The 13818-nt window shown below is 44.5% G+C and overlaps 1 long non-coding RNA gene across 2 annotated transcripts in view; it reads right to left on the bottom strand.

The window, feature by feature from the left end:
* The window catches only part of LOC118916824 (uncharacterized), a 42856-nt gene that overhangs the window by 3752 nt on the left and 25286 nt on the right, over positions 1–13818 (bottom strand). Inside the window, exons 4-5 of one of the 2 annotated variants that reach the window (XR_005026548.2) lie at positions 10241–10394; positions 4162–4337 (exon numbers count right to left, since the gene is read on the bottom strand). This is a non-coding gene — a long non-coding RNA (uncharacterized LOC118916824). Of the gene's footprint in view, positions 1–4161; positions 4338–7535; positions 8471–10240; positions 10395–13818 lie in introns of those variants that run through there. The other variant, XR_005026550.2, reaches the window with a different exon arrangement.

Genomic DNA, 13818 nt, shown 5'->3' with positions numbered 1-13818 from the left:
AAGCGGACACAGTAAATGCACGGGGTGGGGAGGTGGAGAAGGAATGCAAAGGGGGTTTGTGTCCAGAAAACCCCATTACTCTTTCAATGTCCGGGCCCAGGCTTCCAGGACAGGGCAAGATTTCTGAGAGTAATGAAAGTAAGAATAATTTTCTCAGCTGTCTTTCAGCCAGTCAGACCAATTTCTCGGATTATCTTCATCTAAATTATCACAAGGCCTGTCTATTCTTAGTCTGGGTTCCACATCTTTTACTTTGGAGTTAATCACAAGGATTACTCTGAGTCCCTGATTATAGGAAGTCTCTCGTTTCTAAGGGACTATTTAGAAACAGAAACAAAATTACTATTTTATTATTATTAGCTTGTGAGTACGCTCCAGCCTACTTTTCTAAAGTTCCAAAAGCACTTAATCAAGAAAATATAAAACTATATTAAGTTACAAGCAAGAAACTCCTTCTCACATACCCCATCTCACATCTTTCCCTGGAGGAAACTGCTGACTGGGTACATATTCTTCCAGACCTTAACTCTTACAAATATTCATGATATACTCACATATGCACATACGATTTTTTTTTTTACATAAATAAGTCTACACTATTTCTCTGCTACTTGAACTTTTTTCACTTAAGAATAAGTAAAGTGTCATATGCACCCCTGTGTTTATCGCAGCACTATTTACAATAGCTAAAAAATGGAAGTTAAGTGTCCATCAGTAGATGAATGGATAAAGAAGATGTGGTACATATACACAATGGAATACTACTCAGCCATAAGAAGAAAACAAATCCCACCATTTGCAACAACATGGATGGAGCTAGAGGGTATTATGCTCAGTGAAATAAGCCAGGTGGAGAAAGACAAATACCAAATGATTTCACTTATTTGTGGAGTATAAAAACAAAGCAAAACAGAAGGAACAAAATAACAGTAGACTCAAAGACACTGAGAAGGGACTAAAGGTTACCAAGAGGGAGGGATTGGGGGGGTGAGGGGAAGGGGATAAAGGGGCCCAATAATTTGCAATGACAATATAAATTGGTCATGGGGATGGCAGTACAGCACGGAGAATACAGTTAATGATTCTGTAACATCTTACTACATCGATAGCGATCACACTAGACGGGTAAGGATTTAATAATATGGGTAACTGTTGAACCACTGTGTGTAACTGAAACCAACATAAACATAAAACTGTCTATCAAAGACACTTTAGTCAAAAATAATAACAAATCAAGGGCATCTGGCCATATCTGGACATACAGGTATGTGTGTGGTAGTCACAGACCCTGGTAGACCAACTCCCCTATATAAATAGCTATGTGACCTTAGGCAAATTACTTAACTCTATCCTTGTTTAAAAAAATAATCTACTAGTAACTAAGGGATTGTTGTGAAGATTAAATGAGTTAATACCATAAATATATAAGTATTGTAAAATATGTAAAGCACTTAGAACAGTGTATAGAGTAAGTACTATGTGTGTTTGCCATTGTTACTGCAGCAGTCTCCCCTTTAGGCAGGGGGGTATGTTCCAAGACCCCCGTGGATGCCCAAAACCATGGACAGTACTGAGCCCTATATACACTATACCTTTTCCTATACTTATATGCCTATGATAAAGTTTCATTTATAAAGTGGGCACAGAAGAGATTTACAATGACTAATAGTAAAATAAAACAATTATAACAATAGACTGTAATAAAAGTTACGTGAACAGGATTTCTCTCTCAAAACATCTTATGTACGATATGAAAAAGAACTTCCAACATCAGCACTCTCGGGAAGACTCATGACAGAAGACGATCAGCAAAAAAAAAAAAAAAAACCCCAACAAAGATCCACGCACTGCTACAGCTGTAGATGCACTCATCCCACCAGTTCCTGGACTTGCCATGGGAATCAGGAAGGAGATATCTAAGCTGGCCTGTGCATACAGTAAAACAACAAATTGGACTGGATCTATACTGTTGGAACTCAACCAAGAATTAGTAGAAGTGCAAATTGTAGCACTCCAAAATCTTACAACCACAGACTATTTACTGTTAAAAGAACATAAGGGATGTGAACATTCCCCAGGAATGGGTTGTTCTAATTTACCTGAATTCTCTCAGACTGTTCAAGTTCAGTTGGACAATATCCACCATATCATAGATAAGTTTTCACAAATGCCTAAGGTGCCTAACTGGTTTTCTTGGTTTCACTGGAGATGGCTGGTAATTACAGGTATGCTTTGGTTATGTAACTATATTCCTATTATGTTAATGTTGCGCACAATTTAATTAGTAGTTTAAAACCTATACATGGTGAAGTTACTCTACAAGAAGATATGTCAAAGAAATAATCAATCTTCCCAGGTTTTCTTCTGCCTGCTACTTCTATAGCTTTTCTTCTTCCTACCTAATTACAACCTTTAAATAGAACTCGTGCCACATGTCGAATTTAACGAGTATCATAATTCTTCCAAGTGGTAAAGTCACCTCAAGACAAATGCTGGGCATAGAAGCCACAGGGCATAAATATGCAAAGAAGTAAAAAGCTAACTTTTTCAAACAATAAGGCTTCTCTCTCACTTACCAACTTAACATTTCCCTGTATGGCCCCGGAAGATGACTGGTTAGCCAGAGACGGGTAAGATTCCTCAAGGGAGGAACAACCTAAGACAGGCACAGTCGCAGGGGGCCATCAGGTGAGACAATGGGGATCAGCAGAGGTGAGGCTTAGAACCTCACCCCCCCCTGTTCTGAGAGAAATCTTCTGCATACGTGGATGTTTTATTGCCCTTGTCTAGCTTGGATTAACACATAGTCTACAGGCACACACCTGATCATCTACATTTGCTCTCTTACAACACTAAACTCTGTTTTCTACCTTTATCTCGTATCTACCTACCACTTCAGCATTTTATTAAAAATAATAATAATAGAGAAATGTGGTATCCACATATAAATCAAGTTTAAAAATCAAATGAATATTCATATTTGAACTGACTGTGTATAGTTCATAATGCATGAACAAAACCGAAAGCTTCTGTGATGACTGCCCTTGCACTGTTCACCATGTAACTTATTCACTATGTAAGAATTTGTGCTCCATGTAAGAATTTGTTCGTTATGCATTAGAAGATTGGAGACTGACGAAAATTAGGCTTGGAGTGGATTAATGATTGTGCATTGAGTATTGACCCCCCTATACAGAAATTTATTGTGGTTAACAACTATTTGATCAATAAATATGAGAGAAGCCCTCACAAAATATATATATACATATATATATATATAAACACACTTCCAATTGTAAAATAAATAAGTAACCGGGATGTAATGTATAGCATAAGGAATATAGTCAAAATATTGTAACAACCTGGTATGGTGATACCTGGTACCTAGAATTATCATGTATATAAATGTTGAATCACTGTGTTGTACACCTGAAACTAATGTAATGCAATACTGTTGTCAACTACCCTTCAATAAAAAAAATAAATAAATAAAATAAATAAATAAATAAAAAATAAAAAATAAAAAATAAAAATCAAATGAGTATTCATATTTGAACTGACTGTTTATAGTTCATAATGCATGAACAAAACCGAAAGTTTCTGTGATGACTGCCCTTGCACTGTTCACCATGTAACTTATTCACTATGTAAGAATTTGTTCTCCATGTAAGAACTTGTTCGTTATGCAACAGAAGATTGGAGACTGACGAAAATTAGGCTTGGGGTGGATTAATGATTGTGCATTAAGCATTGACCCCCCTATACAGAATTTTATTGTTGTTAACAACTATTTGATCAATAAATATGAGAGATGCCCTCACCAAAAAAAAAATATATATATATATATATATATATATATATATATATATAAACACACTTGCAATTGTAAAATAAATAAGTAACCGGGATGCAATGTATAGCATAAGGAATATAGTCAAAATATTGTAACAACTTGGTATGGTGATAGCTGGTACCTAGAATTATCATGTATATAAATGTTGAATCACTGTGTTGTACACCTGAAACTAATGTAATGTAATACTGTGTGTCAACTAACCTTCAATAAAAAAAATAAATAAATAAATAAAATAAAAAATAATAAAAAATAAAATAAAATAAAAAAATTATTGAAAAAAAAACATCTTATGATACTGTACTTACCCTCCTTATGATGACATCACGTGATAAAATGCCTGTATGATGAGATGAAGAGAGATTAATGATGTAGGCACTGTGATGTAGCATCAGGCTACCACCGACCTTCTAAGGACATCAGGAGGACCGTCAGCCTCCAGAGTGTGGCTGACTGCGGGTACCCGAAACGGTGGAAAGCGAACCTGCAGATAAGGGGAGGCTACTATTTACCTTGTTCTTTTCTTGAACGGCCATGTAGTATTCCAGCATTTGGACAAACCATGATTTATTGAGTCCAGACCCTGCTGAGAGACATAGGTGCTTTCCTACTTTTTGCTACAGTGAGCATTTTGAACATAGGTCTTAGTATAAATAGGCAAACATTACTCTAGGATAGTTTTCAAGGCATGAAATTGCTGCATCAAAGGTCATACTCATTTTTCATGAAAGATGTTGCCAAATTTCCCTCCAAAAGGCTTCTCTAATTTATATCCCTGCCAACCGCTTGTGTCTGTCTTGTCTCCAGGCATCTTCACTGGCAGCCGGGATCTTTGGCATCCTCATTTCTGCACTTGCCTTCCCTAAATGAAACCTCAGTCAAAACCACCAACAATTCATTTGTTTAAGTCCCTGGGACACCTAATCCCTTTGTCTTTTCTAAAAGGAATGAAATGTTTTCGGCGCTCACAGGCCTTCAGTTGCCTGGACCCGGCCCTGGGATGACTTTGAAAAACATAACTGAAATACACTTCTGATCCCTAACCCTCTCCAGGGAGGTTCGAAGGGGCCCACGTGAGGCCCAGCGCTGCTCTCTATTACATGCAAAGATTTTCAATAGCAGCTGGTGTTTTCCTGGGTGGAGATCAGAGCCAGCGTTTGTATATAAACATTATCCCCGGGCTGGAGGGAGAACAGGGCTAGAAGCAGAGGCTGCCCCCTCCCAGTTGTCTTGTTAATGGGGCGGGGGCGCAGGAGGGAGCACCCTCATCCTTTCCCTGAGCTCCCAGGAGAAAGGGGAAGCACCCCAGGCCCACCCCATCAGGGCAGCTGGTAATGAAACACGGGCGGAAGCTGGTGCAGAGCTTGGCTGCAAATCCATGCCAGGCAGAGAAGTAAGGCAAAGAGGCGCACTCCATCCGCGGGGCCCACACTACAACTCTGTTGCCTGCCCTGCATGCCTGGCCGAGTGACCACCTGCAGCCACCTGCCTCCTCAGGCCACAGCTCCTGCCACATAAAGACAAGATGACCACCGACTGAGGTGTCCCCTCTGGTCTCATCTCCAAGTTGTGCAGCACACAGTGAGTTCTACCTTTGTTCAAGGACCTCTCAGAACCAAGGAGAGCCGTGAAGGGGCTGGAGGGCTCTGGCCGCTGAGGGGCCTCCTGGAGCCCTTAGGCAGGAATGTCAATAATTCCCAAGGCTCTCCCTGCTAAATTCTGCAAGCCCCAAAGCCATTCATCTTCCAAACTTGTTTTTCAGGCTATTTTATGGCTCAAAACCATTCACCTTTGTTCTTCCAATGATCTCCTTGCCGCCCACCATTCCCAGGAACCCAGGTCAGGTCAGGAGGGGGAGAAGGCAGACAAGTCTCTGGAACAGAGGATTCCATGGATCAGAGTGAATTCCAGGGATGAGACCCAGGGACCCTGGCTCAAGTCCAGACCGGGAGGAAATAACTCAGATGATTATCTCAGGCCCTTGGAAGGGAGTTAAGCCTCCCTTTCCTCCTCAGCTCACATGGGGGGGCCACACAAAGGAAAGAAGGTCCAGAGACGCAGGGTCTCCCTAGGGTATAACTAGAAGCAGCAGGTAGGACAGGAAAGAGACTTAAGCTCACCGTACCTCAGTTTCCTTTTCTCTGAGAGCCTGGGACCAGACGCCCAACCCCCTGTATTACATTAAATTCCCACAGCAGACGTTTGCGGAGTGTGGGCCCTGTGTTCCACACACCACGGACACGGCAGTGAACAGTGCCACGGAGCTGAAGCCCCAGGGCCCTTGCTTGCAGGCAGCCCCTTCCAAGGCCCAGGAAGGGTCTGAAAAGACCCCCTGGGTTACTCATGGCCAGGGTTTCTCTGAGCTTTGCCGAGGTCAAGTCCTTACCACGGTGAGAAGGCGCACTCTCTCTCCCACTGCAGCTACCCGTCGGCCACGCCTGCCCTCCCGTGGTGTGACGTGGCCTCAGCCCCACGCAGACCTCAGGGCAGACCCACGCAGGAGTCCAGGTGGTGGGACACTGAGCTGGGGTCTCGCCGGATACACTCAAGTGGTGCATAGTCACCTCCATGCACGTTGGCTTGCTGCCAGCCTTCCAGGGTGGGCATAGCTCTCACGCCTGTACCCAGTGTCCCCCACCCAATTTCTGACGCCACAACAGCAGGTGAATCAGTCCATGAACATGTCCTTCAGCGCCCAACACTGAAGTGTGTGGTAGCAAAGAAAAAGGTTTAAAATGTGTACAGTCACCCCACTTCCCATATCTTGTGTCTGGCTGAAGATGGTGTTGAAGGTGATGACTTCTGCCATTTTGGGGAGCTACTCAGTTTTCCTGGGTCTCTCCCATGTATATGGGAGATACATAGGATATTAAGTTTTTTTCTTAATTAATAAGCTGACTTCCTCCTGTTAAATTAAAAAAATGTTAACAAATAAAAATTTCAAAATGTACGGCATGAAAGGCAGCCTGTGAGAAATGCTTCCAGTTATTAGACCTGTAAAATTGTAGGTGAAAGTTTCAGTTCCCTAGTCAGAAGGGACGGGCTCTTCTGTCAGAAATACACTGGATGCATGCAATTATAATGTGCCATAGTTTCTTTTTTCATTTTTGATGGAATCATACAAAACAGAACTTAACCAAACTTTCCCTGTTTCTGGGATACGAACATGTAGTTAGACTACAAATAGTATGTGTGTCTATGTGAATTGGCTCATTTTCCACATCTAAAATGTCACTAACAAAAACAAATTCTGATCAACCATGCTAGAGAAAAGGCTGAATTATCTTTTATGCTCTTACAGAAAATTAACTTCAAAAATCATTATCATATGAAGAAGTGATCCCAGAGTATGAAGCCAGAAAATATAAGAATTAAAAGGCATGATAGAGGTGTGTCAGGCAGTTAATAAAAATGTTCTGTCATTCTTCTGGAATTTTTAGTGTTTGAGGAATTTGTTGGCTTTTAAAATATGTAAGTTGTGTGAGCTCTTTTCTCACTCCAAATAAATGTTCACTTAACATTCTCAATATTGGATTCTTAATTTTGCATTATTTCTTTTAAAGACAGCTCTCAAATTGCACAAGCTTCGGAACCCCATAAAAGCCTGATCCCCCCCCTACAGCCACATCTCCTAAGCAATTATGATGTGCCAGGAGCTCTGATAAATCCTTTTACGTGCATTACCTAATTCAGTCCTCAATCAACCCACTGAGGTAAACTAAGGTTTACAGAATTTATTCTACACAATACAGCGCATTCTGCAGAGTTGCAGCAAGGAGTCAAAAACACATAAAACTGGGAGCAGGGCCCACACCCAGAATAGGAACTGTTATTACAACTCGCTGGGATGCCTCCCAGAGCCCAGGTCTCCTCATAATTAAAGTTGAATGGTAAAAAGAGATTTCAGTATTTTATGCATTAACAGATGACATCAGTAAAGCTACACAGAACGCTGGTAACCGTGGCTGCCTCTGTAGACAGGACCTGGGGCTGGGAGAACACCCACCCCTTGTACCTTCACATTTTTAAACAAGTTGGTGCCTGAAGAGTTCTTGTCCCTGTGCCTGGCACGTGGTAAGTGGTCATAAATGTTAGCCATTGCTATTAGTTATTGCTATGGTCAGTTACTTTTAAAAATTACTAAAATAATTTTTAATAAAATAGGTGGGCCCTGATGTCAAAAGTCCCTACCAGCTGGATCTTGTGTTTGCTTTAAATAACTGTTCCTAGCATTTACCTAGTGCCAGGGGCTGTAAATGCACTATTATGTTGAGTAGTCTGTGAATCCCTGTGAGGTAAGTACTATTCTCATCTCCTCTTTGCAAATATGGAAATGGAGGCACAGAGAGGTTAAACAACATACCCGAGGTCACACAGTCAATGTGGCAGAGGCTAGGATGAACACCCAGGCTGGTGACTCTAAAGGCCAGCCACAGAACGGTCTCACTGGACCCTCCTGGTATGCCACGTGGGTGCCCCAGCATTTTTTCACCCTTGACATGTGCATCTCCAATGAGCTTCATGTATAGCAGGACGGTCACCCAGAGGGACCACAGGGAAATGCTGTCATTGCAGATGTGAAGGCAGCAGGAGAGCCACACGGGGCTTATTAACCAGCTAGAAATTAAGAGGCAAGGGAGGCAGGGAGGGAAGAGGAAGGAGAGAGGGGAGTGAGCATGCACTCTGTGTCAGACAACAGACTCTGCCATTTCCCACCTCTCCTCCCAGCACCGCGAGGGCGCGTGTTAACCTGATGCCTCCTTCTTAGCCGGGCGGACTGGCTGGAAGAGTTCACGGGGCCCCTGGGTGGTGGGGCCTGGGGCTCTGCTCTCTAAGAGCAAAGGGCACCACCCAGCCCACCCTCCTTCCTCTGCGCCCCCAAGACTTCCCTTGGCTCGTGCGGTCTAAAGCAAATATTTCTATACAGCACAGTTCATCTCAGCAGGCCTCGGCAGCCTCTGTCCTGCTGCAGACTCTTTGGAAACAGGAGGGTCCCTGGGTCTACGGCCAAAGCAGAGACCCTTCCCCCCAGGAAGTGAGAGTGGAAAAGCCTGTAAGATCTGCTGCTCATAAGGCCATGGACCCGGGAGCCTAGAGGCATCTTTCAGGGACAAATCTGCTTTGAAATCTCTGCTCGGTTCAGGAGCACCTTGGCCTCTATGTGACCTCTAAGAGGAACCCTGACCTTCACCTGCCTTGCATGTAGGAATGAGGTGACCCACATAGTGTTTTGGACTGCTGAGGGCTTCTGGCAGCAGCCACCTAATAAAGGTCTTGTCATATCATAGCTGTGTGACCTTGAGCAAGTCACTTGACCTCTTTGGTTGTAACTTATCTGTAAAATGGAGATTACAAATCAGTAAATATCTTTATACAATAGTGGATGATCCTCCCACCCACCCTAGATTCCAGGTGCGTTTAAGAGAGGGAATAGTCCTATTTATCTTGGCATTTCCTTCAAGGTGCCTTCACAACAGGGTGCCTTACTCCAGAAAAGGGGCTGAGCATAGATTTGCTAACTTAAGGCAGACTTGAGTAGTGCAAAGAGTATGTATCATGGGCCATCCAGACCTGGATTCAAATCCTGCCTCTGCCACTGAACTTCTCACCAGGCACCCTTTCGCAGCTTGGTCTTACCTCCACAGCTCCCAGTTGCAAAACTCTAGAGGGAGCCATTCTCACCATGGGTTCATGGAACAAGACATAGGAGGCCTATTTCAAAGGGAGGATGTAAGGGTTCTAGGCCACGGTGGGTATGAAGTGGGCTAGCACAGGCTGCACAGAGTGCGTGCAGACAGACACAGTCTAGAAAACACATAGAGTAAAAGAAGATGCTAACCAAATGTCACGGCAGTCTAGGTCCACACACACTATTTGAAAGCTTGAAGAATGTTGCTAATATGCAAAGATAATACCACAAATTTGTATTTTCAGGCACTTACTTCTTTCCTGGTTGTTCCAGGAAAGATTTTATAAGCCTTGTGCCTTTTTTTTTTTCCATTGTGAATGTGGAAATGGTTCCATTAGCAAAGATATATGAATTTTTAACAACTCCCCCCAAAATGGTCTATTCATATAAATGAAGCTTCATCTTCATTTTATATTGATAAGCTGCAGAGCTGACATAAACAGTGCTTTTTTTCTCTTTTAAAACTGTCTTGTCATTCTAAGAACTCGATGCTGTTTGCAAAATGCCCCTTTAAAGTCCTCAGGTCTTTCTACTGTTATAGAAAACGTGTACAGTGAACAACACTGCTCAGACTCAGATATTTCTAGCAGCACTGCTCTTCTCTGGCAGAGATTAAGTGGCCTCTTCGAATCAGGAAGATTTAAAGGAGGAATTTCTGCCACCATCTCCATCTCGGGCCAACAAGACCAAAAACTCACCTTGTGCCTCGTAAGTTTTTAGGATCCACGTTCTGGTTTTCTCTGCCACCTATCCTGCCCTCCTTTAGAAAAGGTTTGCGTGCGCGGGGCTAGTCCTGCTGGACCATCCGTATCCAGCCTGTGTTTGCACACACGGGTTTCCTTGGGAGCATCCCTGCGTATCAGGAAGAAGTGCGGTCTGGATGAGATGAAGCAGGAGAGAAACAAACTTTGGGTTGGTGGAGGAGGAAGCTAGCAGGAGTCAGAATACCAACACTGTTCATCTTGTCCCTTGAGAACTGACTTCTGGACCCCTGTAAGTCTGGGGAGAGGAAATCCCGGGACAAAATACCTCTAAAAACCGAAATCGGTCAAAGGGAGAAATAAAGTTTAAAACCCGTTTACTGCTTACAAACTGCAGTCCAGGGCCGTCTTTCTCCTCTGCTCTGGAAGCAAGCAAGCCAGCAAGCAAGCCAGCCCCTCCCCTTAGCCTCTCAGGTTCAGACACGCCCTCGGTTGCCCAGGTAATTACCCACTGAGGTGAGATGAACTTCTCTCCACCCCTGAGGATACGCAAATGCACTAAAGCCAGGCGAGATACTCTGGAAAGGTTACGATTTTACCCACACCCCTGAGACTCAGATTCCCTACCTGTGAAATGGGGATGAAACCTCTTCTCCCGTCCACCTACCTCAGGAGGATGATGGATCCTTCCCCCCCAACCCTCCTGAGAGCAGAGAGCTGCTGCCACTCTGACCCACACCCCACAAATAATGATGACCCCACAGCACAGCGGTTATGAACTCAAGTGCCCAACAGGGACACAAGTGAGGGGCCGTCGTGGGTCTGCGTGGCTCTCTCAGCTTCAGAGTCTTTCAGCAGCCCAAACGGCCACCCTCCCAGCCTGGGCCTCTCTCCTACCACGCTGCTCAGCAGCCAGCCCTGAGCCAATGACTTGCCCACAAGGGCCCCAGAGCTGAAAATGGTTGCACAGTGATGGTTCAGGGACTTTCATGTTCTCATTGTAAACAATAATTAGGAAGACTCTAGAGGAACACGGGGGAAATGTCCACAATACAATGCTGGGTGAAAAACACAGTCACAACAACCGCATCTATCATTACATTTGCAGACTTTGGATGGAATCAGACCTAGGTTTGAATCCCAATTCGGCCAGCTGTGACCACGTGACCTTTCAGAGCCTCAATATCTTCTTTAAAGTAATGGGGATAATAAGTCCTTCCTTCTGGACTCACTGCAAGAATTTGGTGACAAATGTGTAAAAGCCCCTGGGGAGAAAGTTCACACTATGTGCATATGTGAGTATGTGCAAGGATAAAGATGAGAATGGATCCCAGGCAGCAGGGCGGGGTCCTTTTAGAGATAAGAAGACACAGGTGTTTGTTTGACTTAAGATTGTTGCAGTGACTTAAATGAGGACTTCGGACTAGAATAATCCAATTAAATAGGATTCCTCTGGTCAACAACCCTGCCCTTCTCACTCATGCTGGGAGGTGCTGTTCCAATGAGGTCCGGTCTTGGGACAATTACATTAAAAAAAACAAAAAGGTACAGAGCTTCTGTAGCTCCCCCACCCCCAGCCCCTGCAACTCTTCAGTCCTGTCTGCGATGTGTTCCTTAGTGACATTCCTGCACCTAACAGGGCAGAAAGAGACGAGGAAGCAAGGCCGCAGGATGAAAGGCACATTCATAACTGGAGCCCACAGTAATTAGCGTTTTGGATAAACGCTTAGAGGTGCTCTCAGAGCTTTTTCACCTTGGTCCCAGAACCCTTACACGCCCTTTAGCAAACCACGAGGCTTTCCGCGGGGTGTCATCCACCCTTGAAAGTGCATCTAGCCTGTGGGTTCCCACTGCCTGGGTTTAGAATCCCAGGCATCTGCAGCAGGTGGGGTGTGTTCAATCAGAGGCAGATGCCTGGGGTGGGACTTGATTTGTTCCTAGACAGTTATCAATGGAAACAGGCTCAATTATTTTCATTATATGGAGTCAACAGGGACGAGATAGACCATGGATCTGAGCCAGAGAAGCATGGGTGACGGTGAGGGGGAAAGAGGACACAGAGGACACCGGGTGTGCCCACCGAGCCATGATGCCAGGGAGGGTTAGCAAGGATGGGAAGACACCAGATGACTGTCTGTTCCTGTTCTGCCGGTCCCGGCGTGTCCTATGTGACCAACTCCAAATCCCTCAGGCGGAAAGAGCTTCATCACGACCACACCGAAATGGTCCAATGTCAGGGGAGGGATGGCAGCAAGCTGGGGGCTCCTGCAGCCCCTCTCCCTTACCCAGCCACCCCCTTCTCCTGTCCAATCATGACAGCTCACATCACTGAGAGCATGCCACCACCAGGCACTGTGCTAAACACTTGACACACACCGTCTTATTTCACTTTCCCAGCATCCTGTGAGTTTGGGCGGTTACTGTCCATCTTACAAACAAGGAAACTGGCTCAGAAAGGGTTATGTGACTTGCCCACGCTGTTAGGTGGCAGATCTGTCTGGCCCCAGAGCCCAAACTCCCAATCACTACAATCTTCCCTCTTTTCTTTACCTTTCTTTCTCCTATTTATACCAAATGCTCTCTGATACCATCTCCCTCGCCCCCAAATCATATCCTGTGTCTTCTGGGGGTTTGGGGCTACACAGGAGGCTGACCCCAGAAAAATAAGACTCCTCAGGTGGAGGAGCTACTATTTCTGAGGTTTCTCGAGAACAGGAACCTTCCCAGGCTGCCTGCAATAAATCCAAGCCTGCCTTTGTGATTTCACCCCGGGAGCCACACTCGGGGATGACTGGTCTCCAGCTGGAGGTCTCCGGAGACTGGAGGTGACCTTGTCCAGGCATTCATACCCCGGGCCTGTTTCCCATTTGTCAAGTGGGCAGCCCGGCCTCCCTGCTGAGCTTGCTGTGGAGTATCAGGGTGAACATAAGCATGTCAAACATGATTTTTTAAAGAGAATGCCAAACATTGACAGTCATCCAACTCAAACTATGCCCCACATACCAAACCTAAATCCGCTCCAATCTTAATTCTGGCTGCAAGGTTCACCTGCACTCCAGCCTTCTTCTCTGCATATGGGGAAACTGCAATTATCAGGAAAAGGAAGGTGACGTGGATAATAACCCCTTTTCTCCCAACTGTCATCAGTCTCTCCTCCTTCAGCTCCTCATCACCTTACGCTATGCAAGCACATCCTACTAACTGCTAGCAACCACGGGCCCTAATCAGCTCTGGGTTTTTTATATTTTTTCCTCATTTAATCCCTTTAGGAGTGTCTGTGACTAGCCTCACTTTACAGATGAGAAAAATAAGGTTTCAACCGTAGATCACAGAGACTTAAAGGTCACACCACTAGTAGGTGTCAAAGCCCAGATTCCAAATCAGATCTGTCAGTCTTCCCCACACTACACAGACTTCACTTTCTTTGTTTTAAAATGACCAGCCCAGCACTCTCTGGCCACCTTCTCCACTTAGTTTTTCTCAGATTTCTTATGCTTTTTAGTTATGAATTGACTGCTGTGCCCCTCTGCCACCCTGACAAGCGGTAAAGCCATTTGGACAGGGATGTTTTGGGT

This window comes from Manis pentadactyla, chromosome 13, assembly GCF_030020395.1.
Source record: "Manis pentadactyla isolate mManPen7 chromosome 13, mManPen7.hap1, whole genome shotgun sequence".
NCBI classification, from domain to species: domain Eukaryota; kingdom Metazoa; phylum Chordata; class Mammalia; order Pholidota; family Manidae; genus Manis; species Manis pentadactyla.
This window is presented reverse-complemented; position numbering and strand designations above follow the sequence as displayed.